Source organism: Peromyscus californicus, unplaced genomic scaffold (assembly GCF_007827085.1).
Source record: "Peromyscus californicus insignis strain IS unplaced genomic scaffold, ASM782708v3 Scaffold_10__1_contigs__length_136768540, whole genome shotgun sequence".
Lineage (NCBI taxonomy): Eukaryota > Metazoa > Chordata > Mammalia > Rodentia > Cricetidae > Peromyscus > Peromyscus californicus.
Genome location: NW_026294391.1, coordinates 28,431,464 through 28,450,548, shown reverse-complemented (window position 1 = coordinate 28,450,548; position 19,085 = coordinate 28,431,464).

Genomic DNA, 19,085 nt, shown 5'->3' with positions numbered 1-19,085 from the left:
TAATAGTCTGGGCACTGGAGAGATGGCTCAACAGTTAAAAGCATTGACTGCTCTTTCAGAGGACCTGGGTTTGATTCCCACAACCCACATGGCAGCTCACTACCTGCTCTAACTCCAATTCCAGGGGCTCTAACTCTCCCTTCAGCCCTCTTCAGGTATTGCATGCATATAGTGTACAGACAGGCATACACATAAATTTTGTTTAAATGAAGGAAATAATTTAACAGTAAAGTTTGTAACTTTTGCCAGTTTCCATGGGAGTAATTACTTTCATCCTGGCTGATTCCACGCTACCAACCTGATGAGAAATTTGGAAGAGAAATACATAGCCACATAGCCTTATGGAAGTTGGAGTGTTTTCACCATACGCTACAAGAGACACTGAAAAAAAGTCAAAAGCATAGATAATATAAGACACAATATAACTAATTAATTGATTGAGGATGGATTTGTGGACTTTAGTAACTTTATTATAAATGTATGTGATTGTGTGTTTCTTTAGTTTAATTTTTAAAATGACTATACTTAATAACCAGTTTGCACAATTCCTGAAAATTTGACAACTGACTCTTGGGAACTTGTGCAAGCTAGTGTAAGTGCTGTGACCTGATGTGAAGCCACTTGCACTGCAAGAAACGAGTAAATCCAGCTGGAGCACACTACTTCCTCAGAGGAGCCAAAATGGGGAGGGATGAAGTATGCTTATGGGTGCTCCTGAGGGATGGGCACCCTGAGAAGGTAAGATGTGGAGAGCCTGGTTTCACAGCTTTAGTCGTTGCTTGTCCCACATATTCATTCCCATTGCATCTACTTTTCTTTCTAGTTAGTCTAAAGAGCATGTCTAGATTGTTCTTGCTCCTTGCTCCAGGTTTTGTCCAACTGTACTCCTAATCTAGAAGAAAGCAGTTCTACTCTGCCCACAGCCTTCAGGGCCTCAAAGTTCCCACTTCCATATAGCCACTGGAGCTTGATTCTGTTGATAAGGAAGGCTTTGGTGTGTGGGGGGGAGGGGGGGGAGCCTGGCTGATTTTCATTCTTGTTCACATCTGTCTTTGTTTCTTTTCCTGTTGCTATGATAAAGTATTTTAACAAAAGCCCACAGTTCAAGTTCCAGTCCATCATGGTGGGGAAGTTAAAGCATCAGGAGACTGGAGCAGCTGATCAATCACATTGCATTCATAATCCGAAAGAAGAGAGGGATGAATGCATAGCAATGTTCAGCTCACTTTTCCCATTTTATGCAGACTAGGATCCTCCACCCAAGGAATGGTCCTGCCCACAATGGCCAGGTCTTTCCAATTCCACTAATACAATCAAGATAGTCCTCTCCACAGGTGTGCCCAGACGCCTGTCTCCCAGGTAATTCCAGATTCTGTTGAGTTGACAACATCAACCACCAACACATCCAAAAGCAAAGTTAGAAGCCAAGAGTGAAAAGAACCATAGGAAGTTACTAGTTCCCTTCTCGTTTTACTAAGTTGAAAAATGCAGTTTTTGAGAATGTCAGGGGCTGCCCCTAGTTCACTGCATACCTGTGGACCTGGAAAACACTGGGCAAGCTGTGCCTGTTTTTCTCATGCTGGCAGTACAGCTTTTGCAAGTCTGTTCTGTGCCAGGCACCACATGCTGGAGACTCAACAGTGACAAGCCTGTTAAACAGCCCATGGAAAGGGTGGGAATCAAGGGTTCACATTTGGACTTGCTAAAAATTGGAGGCTTCATCCAAACAGAACAAAGTTCAAATCTTGGTTCTGCTGCTTGGCAGCTGCTTAACAAGTCACTTAATCTTTTTAAGCTTTAGTTTTATTTCTTTTGTCATGTGTATATGGTCATTTTCTTGTGGTATTGTTGTAAGACTTTGAGAGGCAAATGCTAATTCATGAATCAAGGTACCTAAGAGTTCATTGTACAATGAGAGGAGGGGTGTACTGTCTTAGTTGCTGTGGGATGTCTTTCTGTATGCTGTGAATATGTGTTGCTTCCATTGGCTAGTAAATAAAGCTGTTTGAGCCTATGGCAAGAAAGCTCACACCCAGGTGGGAAATCCAAGAGAGATAGAGAAGAAGGCAGAGTCAGAGGAGACACCATCCAGCCACCTAAGAAGGAAGATGTGAAAATACTGGTAAGCCATGAAGCCACGTGACAATTACATAGATGAATAGAAATGGGTTAATTTAACACGAAAGAGCTAGCTAGCAAGAAGCCTGAGTCATAGGCTATACAGTCTGTAATTAATATAAGTCTCTGTGTGTTTACTTGGGACCTAGCAGCTATGTTACTGGGCCGGACACAGGAAGCTTCCAACTACACTTAGTTAGGATTTCTATTGCTGTGAATAGACACTATGACCATGCCAACTCTTATAAAGGAAAATATTTCATTGGGGCTGGCTTATAGTTCAGAGGTTTAGTCCATCATTATCATGGTGGGAAGTGTTGTTATTTGTTTTAACTCTTTTGGGGGGTCCACCACCCAGCTCCCAAATAAATCACACATGAAGGCTTATTCTTACTTATGAATGCCCAGGCCTTAGCTTAGCTTAGTTTCTTGCCAGATTTTCTTATCTTAAATTATCCTGTCTACCTTTTGCCTCTGGACTTTTCCCATTCTCGTACTTCTGTGAATCTTATTCTTTCTCTGTGGCTTGCTGTGTAGCTGGGTGGCTGGGTCCTGGAGTTCTCCTCCTTTTCTGGCTACTTCTTTTTTCCTTCTAGATTTCTCCTTCTATATATTCTCTCTGCCTGCCAGCCCTGCCTGTCTTTTCTCCTGCCTTGCTATTGGCCATTCAGTTCTTTATTAGACCATCAGGTGTTTTAGACAGGCACAGTAACACAGCTTCACAGAGTTAAACAAATGTGACATAAACAAAAGTAACACACTTTAAAATAATATTCAACAACAGGGAAGCATGGCAGTGTGCAAGCAGACATGGTGCTGGAGAGGTAGCTGAGAGTTCTACATCTGAATCTTCAGGCAGTAGGAAGAGAGTGAGACACTGGGCCTGGCTTGCACATCTGAGATCTCAAAGCCCATCCCCAGTGGCACACTTCCTCGAACAAAGCCATACCTACTCCAAAAAGGCCATACCTCCTAATAGTGCTACTCCCTATGGGCCTATGGGGATCAATTCAAACCACCACAGGTACTCATAGAAACATCTGGTCATTGCTGAACTTTGCCTGGTATCTTGGGCCACTCTTCAGAGTAGAGTATGGGGTGAAGGCTCTAGAACACACTTGTCCCACTTCATTAACCTGGAGGCAGTTGGCATCTCCTATAAACAACTACACCTCAAGGGCTTAAAGTAGCCAAGCCTCATTTTGCCTGAGCCTGGAATCCACCATCTTGCTTGACACCTGCAATATTCCTGGAGACCCTGCTCATACTAATCTATTATATAATGCATCTTCAGAACCTCCAGACACATGCTCTTCCAATAATAACAGGCAGCCAGGATAAAGACAGTATGCCATTTTACCAATCACCTTTAATGTAGCCCTAGGAGCCCATCCCTGTCCAACTGGGGAAACTGGACTATGTTGAGCATGAACATAATGAGTACTCCAGAAAGATGAGCAACACCAATATGTACACTGTAGGCAGGGCTGCTTGAGAGTCAGCAATTTGGAAAAGCATGTCCAGTCTCATACAGGCAAGCTGCCTTGCCTATATGTCATCAGTGGCTTTGTGGTTATAACCCAACATTTGGTCTTTGATTTCTGGTGTCTGCTACATTATAGGGAGATCTGTTCACCCTACCAGTAGCCCTGGAGGACTGGGCCAGGATTTTTTCTGCAGGAGAGACTGGCTTAAGAACCAAGCATCCTCTGTTGAGTCAGGACTAGGGACCTGTTACTCAACTGACCAATTCCATGGATTTGTAGCTTTTGTTCACAAAGATCTTGCACTTGGTTTGGTCCAGTTGACAATTGCCAGGTTTGAGGGAGAAGCTGCAGTCAGTAGACTCACCTATCTAGTATGTTTGCTGTTCCAACAGTCCCTAATGTAAACATAGTGTAGTCAGAAATAAAGACTTAAACTGCTCTGATTGAGGATGTTAGCGGCCTCCAAGTTGTCAAATCTTATGGTTAGATGTCAGTCCTCATCCTACTTGACCCATGAGTAGTAGGGACACAGACTGATCACTGTCTTTCTCTAGAGATTTATGAGATTCCATCCTCTCCTGGTTTACCCTTTTTATTTACTGACTTCTCACTATCCACAATAGTTAACCTTGGTTGTCTATATTATTGGATCTGGAATCAACTATGAGACATATCTCTGGGAGAGTCTGTGAGGGTATTTCTTGGAATGAATGATTAACTGGATGGAGAAGACTTTCAAACAGAATTGGCAGTGCCTTCTGATGAAATTACAGATATAAAGAGGTCTGAGAGAAAATGAGGGATGATTTTGCCTGCCTGCTCTTGCTCCTTACTGATGAAAGCATCCATCTTGTTGTTACCTTTGTTAGCTGGCATCAGAACCCAGCTACTTCAGCTTTCCAACATGAACTAAAGGCTACCGCCTCTCCAGGAATAGTCTAGGCCTTCAGTATCAGTTTGGGACTGCTGAAGCATGCAGCCACATAGACTGGATTCTCAGCGTCTCTAGTATGCAGCTAGCTGTTGCTGATCGAGCGCCTACTGTATTAAGCCAACCTAATAAGTCCCCCTTCATTGTATGTACTTATTCTATCAGTTCTATTCCTCTGGGGAACAGTGAATAATACATTATCCTTGTTGGTAAGTTCCATTTTCCCAATGTCGAAGTTTCAGAATCTCACCAGACTTGATTTTCTTATCCATCTTCCTTCCTTACTACCTAGGTGATTTAGGCCCTTGGCCTTGCATATTGATGCTTCCCTAGTGAGAGAGTCTAGTTCAGACCTCTCTTCCTTTCTACACTTGTATACCACCTGCCTAGTAAAAGTGTTCCCTTGGTGGGAATATATACCACACACTCTTTCTTACCATGGGAATACACCTTTCTAGTATTTCAAGTAAAAAACCTTGGGGGACACTGTTGTCTCTCTCTTTCATACTGCACATCCCATCCATCAAAAGAACTCGGTGTTTGCACTAAAAAGGCCCTACATGACTAAACAATCTATCCATCTATTTCTCACTTAACTCATTCTCTACTGCTATCATTGCTTGCTCCATTTGACACAACTCTCACTGAGGTTCTCTGAACATTTCAGGAATGATTACTGCCTGGGGCCTTTACTCTTGCCTTTTCCTCTGCTTAGAATATGCCTGCCCAGATATTCAATATGACCATCTTCATCTCATCTCTCAGGCCCTCTGCTCAAACATCACTGAATCAGAAAGGCTTTTACTGACAATCCCTCATCATTTTCTGTCTTTATCTTGATGGTATTTCCTTGTAGTTAATTTCACCACTTAATATATAACAATTTTGTCTGTTTTTTATTTATCCTTACCAGAATGCAAATTTCCTTGTCTTTATAGTATGTAGATCAGTCCTTGGTACCAAATAATTGATCCATAAACACTCATCTGTTTGCAACTTAAATCTTTTATTTTTTTGAGAGAGTATCTTACTTTAAATATTAGGTGGGCTTAAAACTCATTATTGTAGCCCAGGCTGTCATCAAACTTGTGGAGATCATCCTGTTTCAGCCTTCCAATTACCAGGACTGCAGGTGTATACCATCATGCCTGTCTCAAATTCTGATTGGCACAGAACCTGGATGCATGTGTCCTCTCCCAGGCTGTAAGGAATGCTGGGAGGTTACATTCTCACTTTTACCTTAAGGAGGTAATTCTTCCTACCCAGACAGAATTTTTAAAGGTTGCTGAATAGGTGCAGCTTAAAATTCCTTTGTATTTGTCAGGAAATTGGTGTTCTGACTCTTCTAGAGGTTGCCTAATCTTTTGTAGCTAAATCTGTGGTATCCAAACAAATGATCTTTTACCCCCCTGCCCTCAAATACCTTAGTCTGTCAATAACTTAGGCTCCTTATGTTCTTTCAACAACCAATTCAGGCCACACCCAATGAGCTTACAGAATTCTAATGACCAGAACATATACAGGCTTGGAAACAAACTCAGCTTGCTTTTGGTAGATATACAACTCAACTTGTGGTAACAGAACTGTTCTGGCATCTTACCCCTAGCAATTGTGGGCTCTGGACACCACTGTTGTTTAGATTAAATAACATTGGCTAATCAGGTGCACCAAGTAAGTAAGTGGATGCAGGTAAAGCAAACGTGTTCATGTTTTACTTGTTACTATTACTGCGTTTGGTTTCTGATTCTCTTTCAACAAAGGACACATCGTGCTCTTGTGTCTTCCCTGACCCCACACTCATGGGAAATCCTGCCTTTTCCATCTCATAAATCCTTGCTGATACATCTGTCTACTCCCCCACTGTAAGAAAAATTTGCACCTCCATTCAACTTTTGAAATAATATAATTGCAAACGGAACCACATTTAGAGTGAAGAAACTATATGGAATTTTAAAATTTATCATCCAACCAGGACACTTTTGACAGCAAAAGAGACATTAAAACTTAGTTTGATACAAGTGTAAAACTCAGGCTGTCTGCATTGGCAAACTAGGATATCTGATAATCTAGATACATAAAAATACTCATGCTAGAGAAAGTTTCTTCAAGGATCACAGAGACACTTGAGGGGGTATGTCAACATGATAAATTGTGTTTGGTGTATGTCATATGAAGGGATGCAGTAATTCTAAGAAAGCTTTTTTGGCTGTGGTATGTAGCATTCCAGAACAGACTGCCTGGGATTATTGCACAAGGATAACATCATCCTATCTGGTACAATGCTGTCTCCTATCTGGAAAACTAACATCTGGTTCTGGTTCCAAACCACTGAATTCTGGTATGTACTTGGACTGTGCCAGCCATCAGGTGATGGATACCACTTTGGTTATGCTTGAAAATGCCATAACCTGCAATTACATTGTGCACTGTGAAAATCCAAGATTGATAGGGTGTACCTGGAGCAATAGGTTGAGTCTTCCCAGCCCAGGTGCAGATTATGCAATTGAGCAAACTTTCAGATGATTTTAACTTCAGCCGTCTGTGTCATCTGAAAGAGTCTCAGCTAAAACCTGCCTAACCAAGCCAGCATTGAGTTCCTGACCCATAGAACTAGGAGAGACAATCAACAGTTGTTATTGTCATTGTTTGAAGCCACTGAGTTTTTGAGTGAATTTATGTGCATTACTGAATAACTAGAACAGGTACCTAGGTGCTATCTCAACCCAGTGCCCACTAATCGGTAGATTTTCTCAGCAGGAGATTTAAAGCAAAGATAAATACTGAAGATAAGTTGGGGGAGGACCTGCAAATGCAGATGGCTAAGAGTGCTGAACATGAAACGAGAGGCCAACATACCCAAGTAACAGGTTACAGAAGGATGTATTGTTGGAGAATTATGTCTTGGTTTCCAACACTCTACTTTAATGTAGCTGTGTTCTTATCTCCCTAACCACATTTTCTCAGTAGCTCTGTTGCCTTCTCCTCATTTCTTAGGAATCTAATCTTCAGAATCATGAGGCTTAGACCTTGGCTACTTGTCTCCTATACTGATGGACTACACAATTAGTTTTCTCTAAACCACTGTTCACCTCCATTTGGAGGTCTATGGAGAATCTCAGACTCAACATCCCCCAAAGCAAACTCTCAACTTTCTCTGAACGTGTTTCTTTTGTAGTCTTTTTCAACTCAGGAGATTTAAAAAAATCCACCACTAAAATGGAGCAGAATAAATTTTAGAGTCATATCTGATGCCTCATTTTACTTTACATGTTGAATTTATTGACCTTCAAAACACACTCAAGTCATCTTTTCCCCATTCCCACCACTTCTTCACTACTCCAAGTCACCACTGGCTGCCATTTGGTAGGGAATAGTGATGAAGAGACACAGTGATACACATAGAAGATAATAATTCTTAAAGCAAAATAAGTTTTTTAATTAAATTGAACTTTTAAATAACATTGTACATTCACGTGCAGTTAGGAAATAATACTTAGATATCCTATGTGCCTTAGATACGGTTTTTCTTGACAGTGATAGGTAAAACTGTAGTATAATATCATAAAATTATTCCCATTGAGATGGTTGTGATACAGACATTTCCATCAATAAGATCTTTCCTATGGCTCTTTATAATGACACCTACATCTCTTCCATCCCTTCACCCAGTCCATAACCAGTAATCAGTGGCATCCCCACTCTGTTCTCTAAGTTGCAAAATTGTGTTATTTCAGAATGCCATATAAATGAGATCATTTAACTTTTAATCTTTGGGGATTAACTTTTATTTTTCTCTCATCTTGTAATTCCATGGAGATTTGTTGAAACTTTTTGTGTATGCCTCAGTATTTTGTGGCTGAATACCACCATACTCTGTATAGCCATTCCCCTGAGGTTGTACATCTGGTCTGTTTTCAGTTCTAGGTCATTTTGAGTAAAGTGACTACAGACATCCATTCACAGTTTTTTGGGGGAAATAAGTTTCCATTTTTCTGAGATGAGTGCCCAAGGCACAATTTCTGAGTTGTATGATAGTTGCATGCTTCATTTTAAAAAATAATTGTCACTGCAGGCGAGGAACATCGAGATCATGATGGGAGGACGTGCAGAGATGACCGGACACACTAGTGGAAGCCCATGAACTGTGGACTGGTGGCTGTGGACTGTGGAGCCCCTATGGGACTGGACTAGGCCCTCTGGATACAGAAAACGGTTGTTTGGCTCAAACTATTTGGGGGGCACCAAGGCAGGGGGATCGGGATCTGTCCCTGGTCTATGGGCAGGCTTCTGGAACCCAGTGCCTGTGGTGTGACACCTTGTACAGTCTTGGTGCAGTGGGAAGGGGCTTGGACCTGCCTAGGCTCAGTGTGCTGGGTTTTGCTGACTCCCTGTGGGAGACCTCGATTTGGGGGATGTGGGGTTGTGGGGTAGCTTGGGAAAGAGGGCTGGGGGGGTGGGAGGAGGGAGGAGGTGGGGTTTGTGGATAGTATGTGGAGTGAGTAGAAAATTTCTTAATAAAGAAAAATGAAAAAAAATTGTCAAAATATTTTCCAGAGTAGCTATGGCGGTTTACAGTCCCCTAAGCAGTGTATGAGTGATCTGGTTACTATGCATCCTTGCAATCATTTACCAGGTTTTGGTTATGTGACTACTTTCCCTTTCTTTAGTTATATTCTTATAAGTACAGTAGTATTTCATTGTGATTTGAATTTATGTTTTCAGACATTGAACATCTTTGCACGTGATTACTTCCCATATGAATATTGCCTTTGGTGCAATATCTGTTCATGTTGTTTATTCATTTTATAATTGGATTGATTGGGCTTTTAATATAGAATTTTCAAGTCCTTTCTATAACTGAGATATAACCCTTTCTTGGTCATACAGTTTGCAAGTGTTTTCTCTCAGGCTATAGATGGCTTCAGGCTCCTCTTTTGGAGTTTTCACAGAGCTTTTAGTTTAGCTGAAGCACATAGACTCAAATACTTGAATGTATGGTTCCCAGTTGGTGGACTGCTTAGGAAGGATTACAAGTGTGGCCTTTCTAGAGGAGGTAGGTCACTGAAGGTGGACTTTGAGGTTTCACTGAAGGCCCATGTAGGCTCAGTCTCCCTCTTTCTGCTTCCAACTTGCAGGTCAGGATATATCTCTTAGCTGCTGCTCCAGTGCCATGCCTGCCTGCCTGCTGCCATGCTCCTCACCACCCAGATGAGGCTGGCTTCTTGATGCAGATGGAATGGCTTCTTGAAGACAGTTTCAATGGCAATTAGGTGGCAGTAGCCTGGAGGGCTAGGGAAAGCTTCAGCAGAGGTGGTATATGCTTTGAATCAGAGTCTACTATATGGTTCAGTTTCTCCCATAGCCAGGATCCACAGGTCCAGGAGTCAAGGGGTGGAAAGCGGAATAGTTCCACTCACTGTCACCCCTGGTGACCCACTATGGAAATTTCTGCTTCTTGTTCAGTGTCATTAAGTTCTGCTGGTCTAGACATTTTTGTTCCATATGAGAAAGAGCACTCCTACAACAAACATTCCATTGAATTGGGAACTAAGACTTCTCCCTGGCTACTTTGAGCTTCTGATGGCCATAAGCCAACAGACTAACAAAGGAATAACAATGTTAGAAGTGATTTATCCAGATTATTAAGGTGAAATTGGATTGGTTCTCCACAATGGAAGTAAGAAAGATTATGTCTGGAGTGCAAGAGATCCTTTGCAGCGGTTCTCAACCTTCCTAATGCTGCAGCCCTTTAATACAGTTCCTCATGCTGGGGTGACCCCCAACCATAACATTTTTTTCATTGCTACTTCATAATTGTAATTTTGCTACTGTTATGAATCATGATGTAAATATCTGTATTTTCCTTTGGTCTTAGGCAACCCCTGTGAAAGAGTCGTTTGACTCTCAAAGGGATCATGACCCACAGTCTGAGAACCACTGCTTTAGGACTTCATCACTTGGCATTACCATGTCCCATGATTAAAGTCAATGGGAAACTACAACAACCTAATCCAGGCAGGATAACAAAGAGCATAGATCTTTCAGGAATAAAGGTATGACTCACTCCTCCAGGAAAAGAGCCAAGACCTGCTGAGGTGCTTACTTGAGGGTTGAGGAAATACAGAATGGTTAGAAGGTAGTTATAAATGTCAGCGAAGGCCATGTGACCAGTTGCAGAAGAAACAAGGATTGCAATTGAGTGTTTCTGTCCTATTTTGGTAAGAATATGTATGTGTGTGAGTGTGTGTGTGTGTGTGTGTGTGTGTGTGTGTGTGTGTGTGTGTGTGTGTGTGTGTTCCCTCTCTGTCTTTATGATGTAATATAACATCAATTGAGATGGTATCAGTGGTTACCATATGTAAGTTAGGACACACTAAAATAATGCTCCTCAAGGACACTTATTCTAAAATATATAATGCATTTGTAGTTGTACATAGGTTAGTTTCATTTGCAGTTGTGTGTGGGAGCTCATTTTCAGGTTCCTCGTGGCTTTACCCAGCAGGTCCACATAGAGAGGATGATTAGGACCATGGGCCTGAGTGCAGGTGTCTGAGATGGTCTGCATTTGGCTGTGCTGGGGGGAGGTCTTTTGTTCCACCCCTTGGCATCTCTATAAATACCCTGGGGCAGAGACAGTCAGGGCTTGTTGGAATAGGTTCCAGGCCCTCTCGAGGCTCTCCTTTATTTTCTATCTGTTCATCTCCACAATCTAAATCCTTCTATCTAATATTTCCTGCTGCTGGCACTCAAGAAAACTCTGGGGAGCTGAGGGGTTGGTGGGTAAACTCCCTGAAGTTGTACATGGGAGTTATATCATATTAGGTGTAAATATGACTTGTTTATTTTAATTTGGAAATTAAGCATGTTATAAGGAGATATAATTCTGTGTCAAGGTGATAAGGGGTGAACTTGTGATGTCTAATCTTGGTTATCAACTTGACTACATTTAGAAGTAACTAAAACCCAAGCAGCTGGACACACTTGTAAGGGATTTTTCTTTTTTTGATAATATGAGGGGGTAGAAGACCCACTCTAAATCCAGATCATTTGAGGCCAGAAGATCCACCCTAAATCTGAGCCATTCCTTCAGATGACAGCCTACCTAAAAGGACATGGAAGAAGGAAGCTTGTGCTTTCTGCCTGCTTGCTCTCACTCTCACTGGCAAATTCATCTATCCTGAGCCATTCCTCCACTGTTGTTAGAATGTACTTCTTCAGGATTCCAATGTGGATTAAAAACTGGCAGATCTTTAGGACCTCCGTGGGACTCCAGCACCAGATTGAGACTGCTGAGACATTCAATCTCGTGGACTGATTCTTGGCCTTGCTGAGACATTCAATCTCGTGGACTGATTCTTGGCCTTTCAGGAGTCAGCCATTGTTGAACTATTCCAACCACAGCCTGTAAACCACTCTAATAAATCTCTGTCTATCTATTTATCTATCTATCTATCTATCTATCTATCTATCTATCTATCTATCTATCTATCTATCCATCCATCCATCTAGTTATATTATATTACATTACATTATATTATATTATATTATATATTAGTTAACTTTTTTTCAGTTCTGTTCCTAAGAGAACCCTAACTAATACAAGGCCCAATTCATCAGTTTGACTTTTATGGATCCTATCTTTGGTGTCAAGTCTAGGAAGCTCTTACTTCTAGATCCTAATAGAATTTATGCTATGTTTATGTTTTTTTTCTTAAATTTGCTATACTTTTACATTTTGCACATCTTTGTTACCTATTTAGAGTCAATTTCTGTGTAATATGTGAATTTTAAGTCAAAGTTCTTTAATTTTTTTCTTTCTTATCATATCAAATTGCATGAGTGTCACTTGTTGAAAAAGACTCTCTTTCTCCTTTTGATTGTTTTGGCATGTGTTGGAAATCAGCTGGGCACTTCTGTGTGGGTTTCTTTCTGGGTTTTATGTATCTGTCTCTCTAACAAACCACATTGTTAAAACAACAGTAGCTATCAGCAAGTATTAACATTAAGGTCATTCCTTTGTGATGGTTAATCTTGACTGTCAATTTGACAGGGTCTAGAATCACCTAGGAGACAAATCTCTGAGCATGTCTGTGAGAGAGCTTGTCGACTAAGTTAATTAAGGTAGGAAGACTCACCTTATGTGTACATGACACCATTCAATGGGCTGGGGGCCTAGATAGGATGAAAAGGAGAAAGCTCTCTGAGCACTGGTGTTTATGACTCTGTTTCCTAGGTGGAGGCAATGTGACCAACTGACTTATAATCCTGTTGCAATTATTTCTCCACCATAATGGGCTGTATTCCCCTGAATTGAGAGCTAAAACAAAATTCTCCCCTCATTAAGTTGCTTCTTGTCAAGTATTTGATCACAGCAACAAAGAAAGTAATTTATATGTCTTACTACTTTTCCCTTCTTTCCCCAAGTGTTTTAGCTAGCGTAGTTCCTCTGTAGAACAATCTTGTCTATATCTGCATAGCTGTTCTTGTTGAGATTTTGATACAAATATTATGAGACCTGCTTTTCCATTTGCTAAGAACAGATAATCTTTTCTGTGCTGAGTCCTTCAATCCAGGGGCACAGCATATCTATTTATGTATATCTTGTTCCTTGTTTGATTGTTATTTTGTGTTGTTTATTTTTGCTCTTTACTCTTTATTCTTTGGGGGTCTTGCCACCAAGCTCCCAAGTCATGACACGGAGGCTTATTCTTACTTATAAATGCCCAGCCTTAGCTTGGCTTGTTTCTTGCCAGCTTTTCTTAACTTTAAATTATCCCATCTACCTTTTGCCTCTGGGCTTTTTCCTTTTCTTACTTCTGTATGTATTATTTCACTCTTACTCCATGGCTGCTGTGTGGCTAGGTGGCTGGCTGGGTGGCTGAGTGACTGGCCCCTAGTGTCCTCCTCTCCTTGTTCTCTTGCTATTTCTCTATCTCCTTCAAGATTTCTCCTTCTATTTATCCTCTCTGCCTGCCAGCCCCACCTATCATTTCTCCTGCCTTGCTATTGGCCATTCAGCTCTTTATTAGGTATTTTAGACAGACAAAGTAATATTCACAGAGTTAAACAAATGCAACATAAAAGAATACAACACATCTTTGCATCATTAAACAACTGTTCCACAGCATAAACAAATGTAACACAACTTAAAATCTACAACAATTTTGTATTTTTCCAGCATATAAATCTTACACATTTAGTGGCTGTGAATGGTATTGTATTCTAAATTTTGATTTTCATTGCTAGTGTATAGTAGTACAATTGAGTTTTGTTTGTTTGTAGTGCCTCCTTCTTGGATTATGCATTCATTTAAAGTGTTTTGGAAATTTTTGGGATTGACCACTTACATAATTATGTCATTTACTGATAGGGACAGTGCATGTCACAGTAAGCTGGTGGAGATCAGAGTAGTTGGTTGTCTCCCTCAACCATTTGGGCCCCGGTTCTCAAACTCAGGTTAGCAGGCTCAACAGCAACCACCTTTACCTTCTTAGCCATCTCGATGGCCCTAGAGTTGTTTTGATTCTCTAAACACTTAGAAAGATTCACTAATTAAATGATTTAGTTATGGAAAAACCTTTGGGACATGGGGTGTGTGTGTGTGTGTGTGTGTGTGTGTGTGTGTGTGTGTGTGTTTGCGTTTGCATATGTATGTATGTGTATATATGTATCAATGTTAATTTAAAAATGGACATCATAAATTTGTGAGAGAATGGAGGAGACACAGGAGAAGCTGGAGGCAGAGAAGGAGGAGTGGAAATGGTATAAATACAGTTCCCAGGTATGAAATTCTCAAACAATAAATGAAAAAACAAAAAATAAATACAATTGTAAATGTAATCTTGTGGTTATAGAACTATTCAAATAATCAATTTCTTATTGAATAAAGTCATTGTAGTTTACACTTTTTGAAGACATACTCCATATCATCTAAGTTGTTGGATTTATGCATGGAGACTTTTCATGGTGTTGCTTTGTTATCCCTTTGATGTCTGAGGGTCTAATGCCTAATACTGGCAATTTGTGTTTTTATTCTTTTGTATTTGTTAGTCTTGCTAGAGGTTTGTCAGTTTTGCTATTTTTTTTTGTTTTAGTAAAACAACTTTTTGTTTCATTTATTGATTCCTCTGTTGTTTTTCAGTTGTCAATTGTTATTGGTTGTGTTTTACTCTTAGCTTTTTTTGAGGGGCCCACCACCCAGCTCACAAATAAATCACACATGGAGGCTTCTGCTTAATTATAAATATCTGGCCTTCACTTGGCTTGCTACTAGCCAGTTTTACTTAAATTATCCTGTCTAGCTTTTGCCTTTGGGCTTTTACCTTTCTTTATTTCTGTATAACTTTCATTATTTCTTACTCTGTGGCTTGTTCTGTAGCTGGGTGGCTGGCCCCTGATGTCCTACTCTCCTTATTCTCTTGTTCTTTCTTCCTTTCCTCCCAGATTTCTCCTTCTATATATTCTCTCTGCCTGACAGCCCTGCCTATCCTTTTTCCTGACTTGCTATTGGCCATTCAGCTCTTTATTAGACCATCAGGTGTTTTAGACAGGCACAGTGACACAGCTTCACAGAGTTAAACAAATGCAACATAAGCAAAAGTAATACGTCTTAACATAATATTCCTCAACAGTCAATTCCATATATTACTTGCATCTATTATTTCCTGCCTTTTGCTTTCTGTGAGTTTCTTTTGCACTTCTTTTTTTAAGTTCTTTAAGTGGGTAGTTATGTAACTGAATAGAGGGTTTTCTCTTTTTGATGTAGATGTATAGTGTGATAAATTTTTCTTGCAGCATTAGCTGGATCTCACATATTTTGATATATATTTTCATTTAAATTCAATTCAATGTCTTCAATATTTCTTCAAGTTTCTTTGACATGTTTCACTTAGAAGTATGCTGTCTAACTTCCAACTATGAGAAGAGTCCCCTGGTATCTTACAAATATTGATTTCCAGTTCTAATTCATTGGTATTCTAGAACATATTGCATATTATTTTAATTCTTGTAAGTGAGTTGAGGTTTGTTTTATGGTCAAAGTACTGTCTATTTGGGCATATGAAACTTACAGAGAACACATATTCTTCTGTTATTGAATAGTATGCTGTATAAAAGTCTATTGAGTCTTGTTTATTGTTGAGTTTATTGAATTCTTACATATTATTTAATATTCTGTCTAGATGATCTATCAACTGTTAAGAGAGAAACACTATAGTTTTCAAACAATTTTAGATTTATCCATTTCCCCTTTCAGATCCATATATATTATTCAATTCTGTCAGATAATGTATGCATACTTAAGATTCATATGTCTGCTTTGTGGATTGACCCTTCTTCACTATAGGAAACAATATCTCTGGTAATTTTCTTCAAAGCAAATTCTACTTTATGTAATGTAACTTAGCTGCTTTGGCTTTATTTTAGTAATAGCTACTGTTTGCATGATATATCATTACTAACAAGCTACCTATTGCATCATATTTGAAGCTAGGTTATTGTAAATACTGTACAGTACTATCATGCTTTTAATTCAATAACCAATACTGCCTGTTGATTGGTATACTTAAACTGGTGACAGTAAATGTAGTTATTGGTATGTTAAGGAATAAATATTTGATAATTTTTTCTATTTCTACTCTATTTGAAATACTTCTGCCTTCATGTAGGATATTTGAACACATTTAGATATGAATTATGATTTATTCATGGCTTTTTTATTTTATTAAGGGATTTTCTATTAATTTTACATATCAACCTCAGATCCCCCTGTCCTCCCTCCTCATACCCCCAGCATTCCCTCCCAACCCAACCCCCATTCCCACCTCCTCCAAGGCAAGGTCTCCCATGGGGAGTCAGCAGAGCCTGGTAAATTCAGTTGAGGCAGGTCCAAGCCCCTCCTCCCTGCACCAAGGCTGTGCAAAGTGTCTCATCATAGGCACTAGGTTCCAAAAAGCCAGCTCATGCACTAGGAACAGGTCCTGGTCCCACTGCCTGGGGGCCCCCTAAACAGTTCAAGCTAAACAACTGTCTCACTTATCCAGAGGGCCTAGTCTAGTACCATGGGGGCTGCTCAGCTATTGGTCCACAGTTCATGTGTTTCCACTAGTTTGGCTAGTTGTCTCTGTACTTTTTTTCCAATCATGGTCTCAATATCTTTTGCTCATAGAATCTCTCTTCTCTCTCATCGATTGGACTCCTGGAGCTCAGCCTGGGACCCAGCTGTGGATCTCTGCATCTGCTTCCATCAGTCACTGGATGAGGGTCCTATCATGACAGTTATGGTATTCAGCAATCTGATCACCAGAGTAAGTCAGCTCAGGCACCCTCTTGACCATTGCCGGTAGTCTATGGTGAAGTCATCTTTGTGGATTTCTGGGGACCTCTCTATCACTCTGCTTCTCCCTATTCCCATGGTGACTTCATTTCTCATGGTATCTTTTCCTTGTTCTCCCACTCTGTTCCTGGCCCAGCTCAAACCTCCCACTCCCCTAAGTTCTCTTTCCTTTGACCCTTGCCCTCCATTACCCTCCCCTCACTCCCAGTTTGCTCCTATAGATCTCATCCACTTCTCCATCGCTGGGTGATCCCTGTGTCTTTCTTAGGGTCCTCCTTACTAGCTAGCCTCCCTGGAGCTGTGTGTTGCCATCTAGTTATCCTTTGCTTTACATCTAGTATCCACTTATGAATGAGTACATACCATGTTTGTCTTTATGAAGTCTGGGTTACCTCACTCAGGATGATATTTTCTAGTTCCATCCATTTGCCTGCAAACCTCATGATGTCATTGTTTTTCTCTGCTGAGTAGTACTCTGTTGTGTATATGTACCACATTTTCTTTATCCATTCTTCAGTTGAGGGGCATCTAGGTTGTTTCCAGGTTCTGGCTATTACAAATAATGCTGCTATGAGCATAGTTGTGCATGTGTCCTTGTGGTATGATTGAGCATTCCTCAGGTATATGCCCAAGACAGGTGTAGCTGGGTCTTGAGGGAGATTGATTCCCAATTTTCTGAGAAAGTGCCATATTGATTTCCAAAGTGACTGTACAAGTTTGCATTCCCACTAACAGTGTAGGAGTTTTCCCCTTGCTCCACATCCTTTCCAACATAAGCTGCCTTCAGTGTTTTCGATCTTAGCCATTCTGAAGCCAAAACTGTACAATGGAAAAAAGAAAGCATCTTCAACAAATGGTGCTGGCATAACTGGATGTCAACATGTAGAAGATTGCAAATAAATCCGTATCTGTCACTGTGCACAAAACTTAAGTCCAAGTGGATCAAAGACCTCAGCATAATCCAGTTACTCTGATCCTGATAGAAGAGAAAGTAGGAAGTAGTCTTGAATGCATTGGCACCGGAGGTCACTTCCTACATATAACACCAGTAGTGCAGACACTGAGAGCAACAATTAATAAATGGGACCTCTTGAAACTGAGAAGCTTTTGTAGGGTAAAGGACATGATCAATAATACAAAACGACAGCCTACAGAATGGGAAAAGATCTTCACCAACTCCACATCTGACAGAGGGCTGATATCCAGAATATATAAGGAACTCAAGAAACTAGACATCAAAATACCTAACAGTCCAATTAAAAATGGGCTATAGAGATAAATAGAGAATTCTCAACAAAAGAAGCTCAAATGGCTGAAAGACATTTAAGGAATTGCTCAACATCCTTAATCATCAGGGAAATGTAAATCAAAACAACTCCGAGATACCATCTTATTCATGGTGTTTTTGAGAATATATCCTTGTATAGCTTTTTTTAATGATTTCTCTAGTTATTACATTATAGATATATAATTTATCAGAGTTTACTACATATTTGACCAGTTTAACTATGCTAATTTAGAAACACATCGGGCAGTGTATTTTTTTTTGTTTAAAAGATAATTCAGAAAACTAAGGAGAAGTAAAATGTATTTACTTGCTTCCTACTCTGTTGTTCTTTCTTCTTTCATTGTTTCCTTTCTGTTTAAGGAATTTCCTTTAGGGTGTGGGATGGGAAGGCAGGGTAAAGGACAGAGTATGGAGAAGGGTAACTAATGCAAAAGACCATTGAAAAGTCCATAAAAATCCACTATTATAGATACTTCCTAAAATATATACGCATATCAAAAAATTAAATGGAGTTACCCTATGATGGGGGAGGGGTGCCCCCAGACTTCAAAAGCTATCAAATAAAAAACTAAGTGCCAGATATAGGTAACAACTTTTTTGAATTGTAGGTCAGTGGGGTTCTATAGACACCCTCAAAACATTATAGGCTATTAACATTGCTCTTGACACCCCTTCAGAATTTGATAGTAAGACAATTTTGCTGAAGACACCACATACTTGAGTCACAGGACATGAAGAAGTCAAGCTGAAAGATTCATTCCCATGGGGTAGCTTTCACAGTACTGAAAGATTTTTACCAGGTTGTGAACTGTGAGCTACATACAATAACTCTGGATTGGTAAGATATGACAACTGGTACAGTTGTAGCAATAGTGTTATGGGAGTAACCAATCAATTTCTGATTGGAGTTAAGGCCTGCTCTACAAG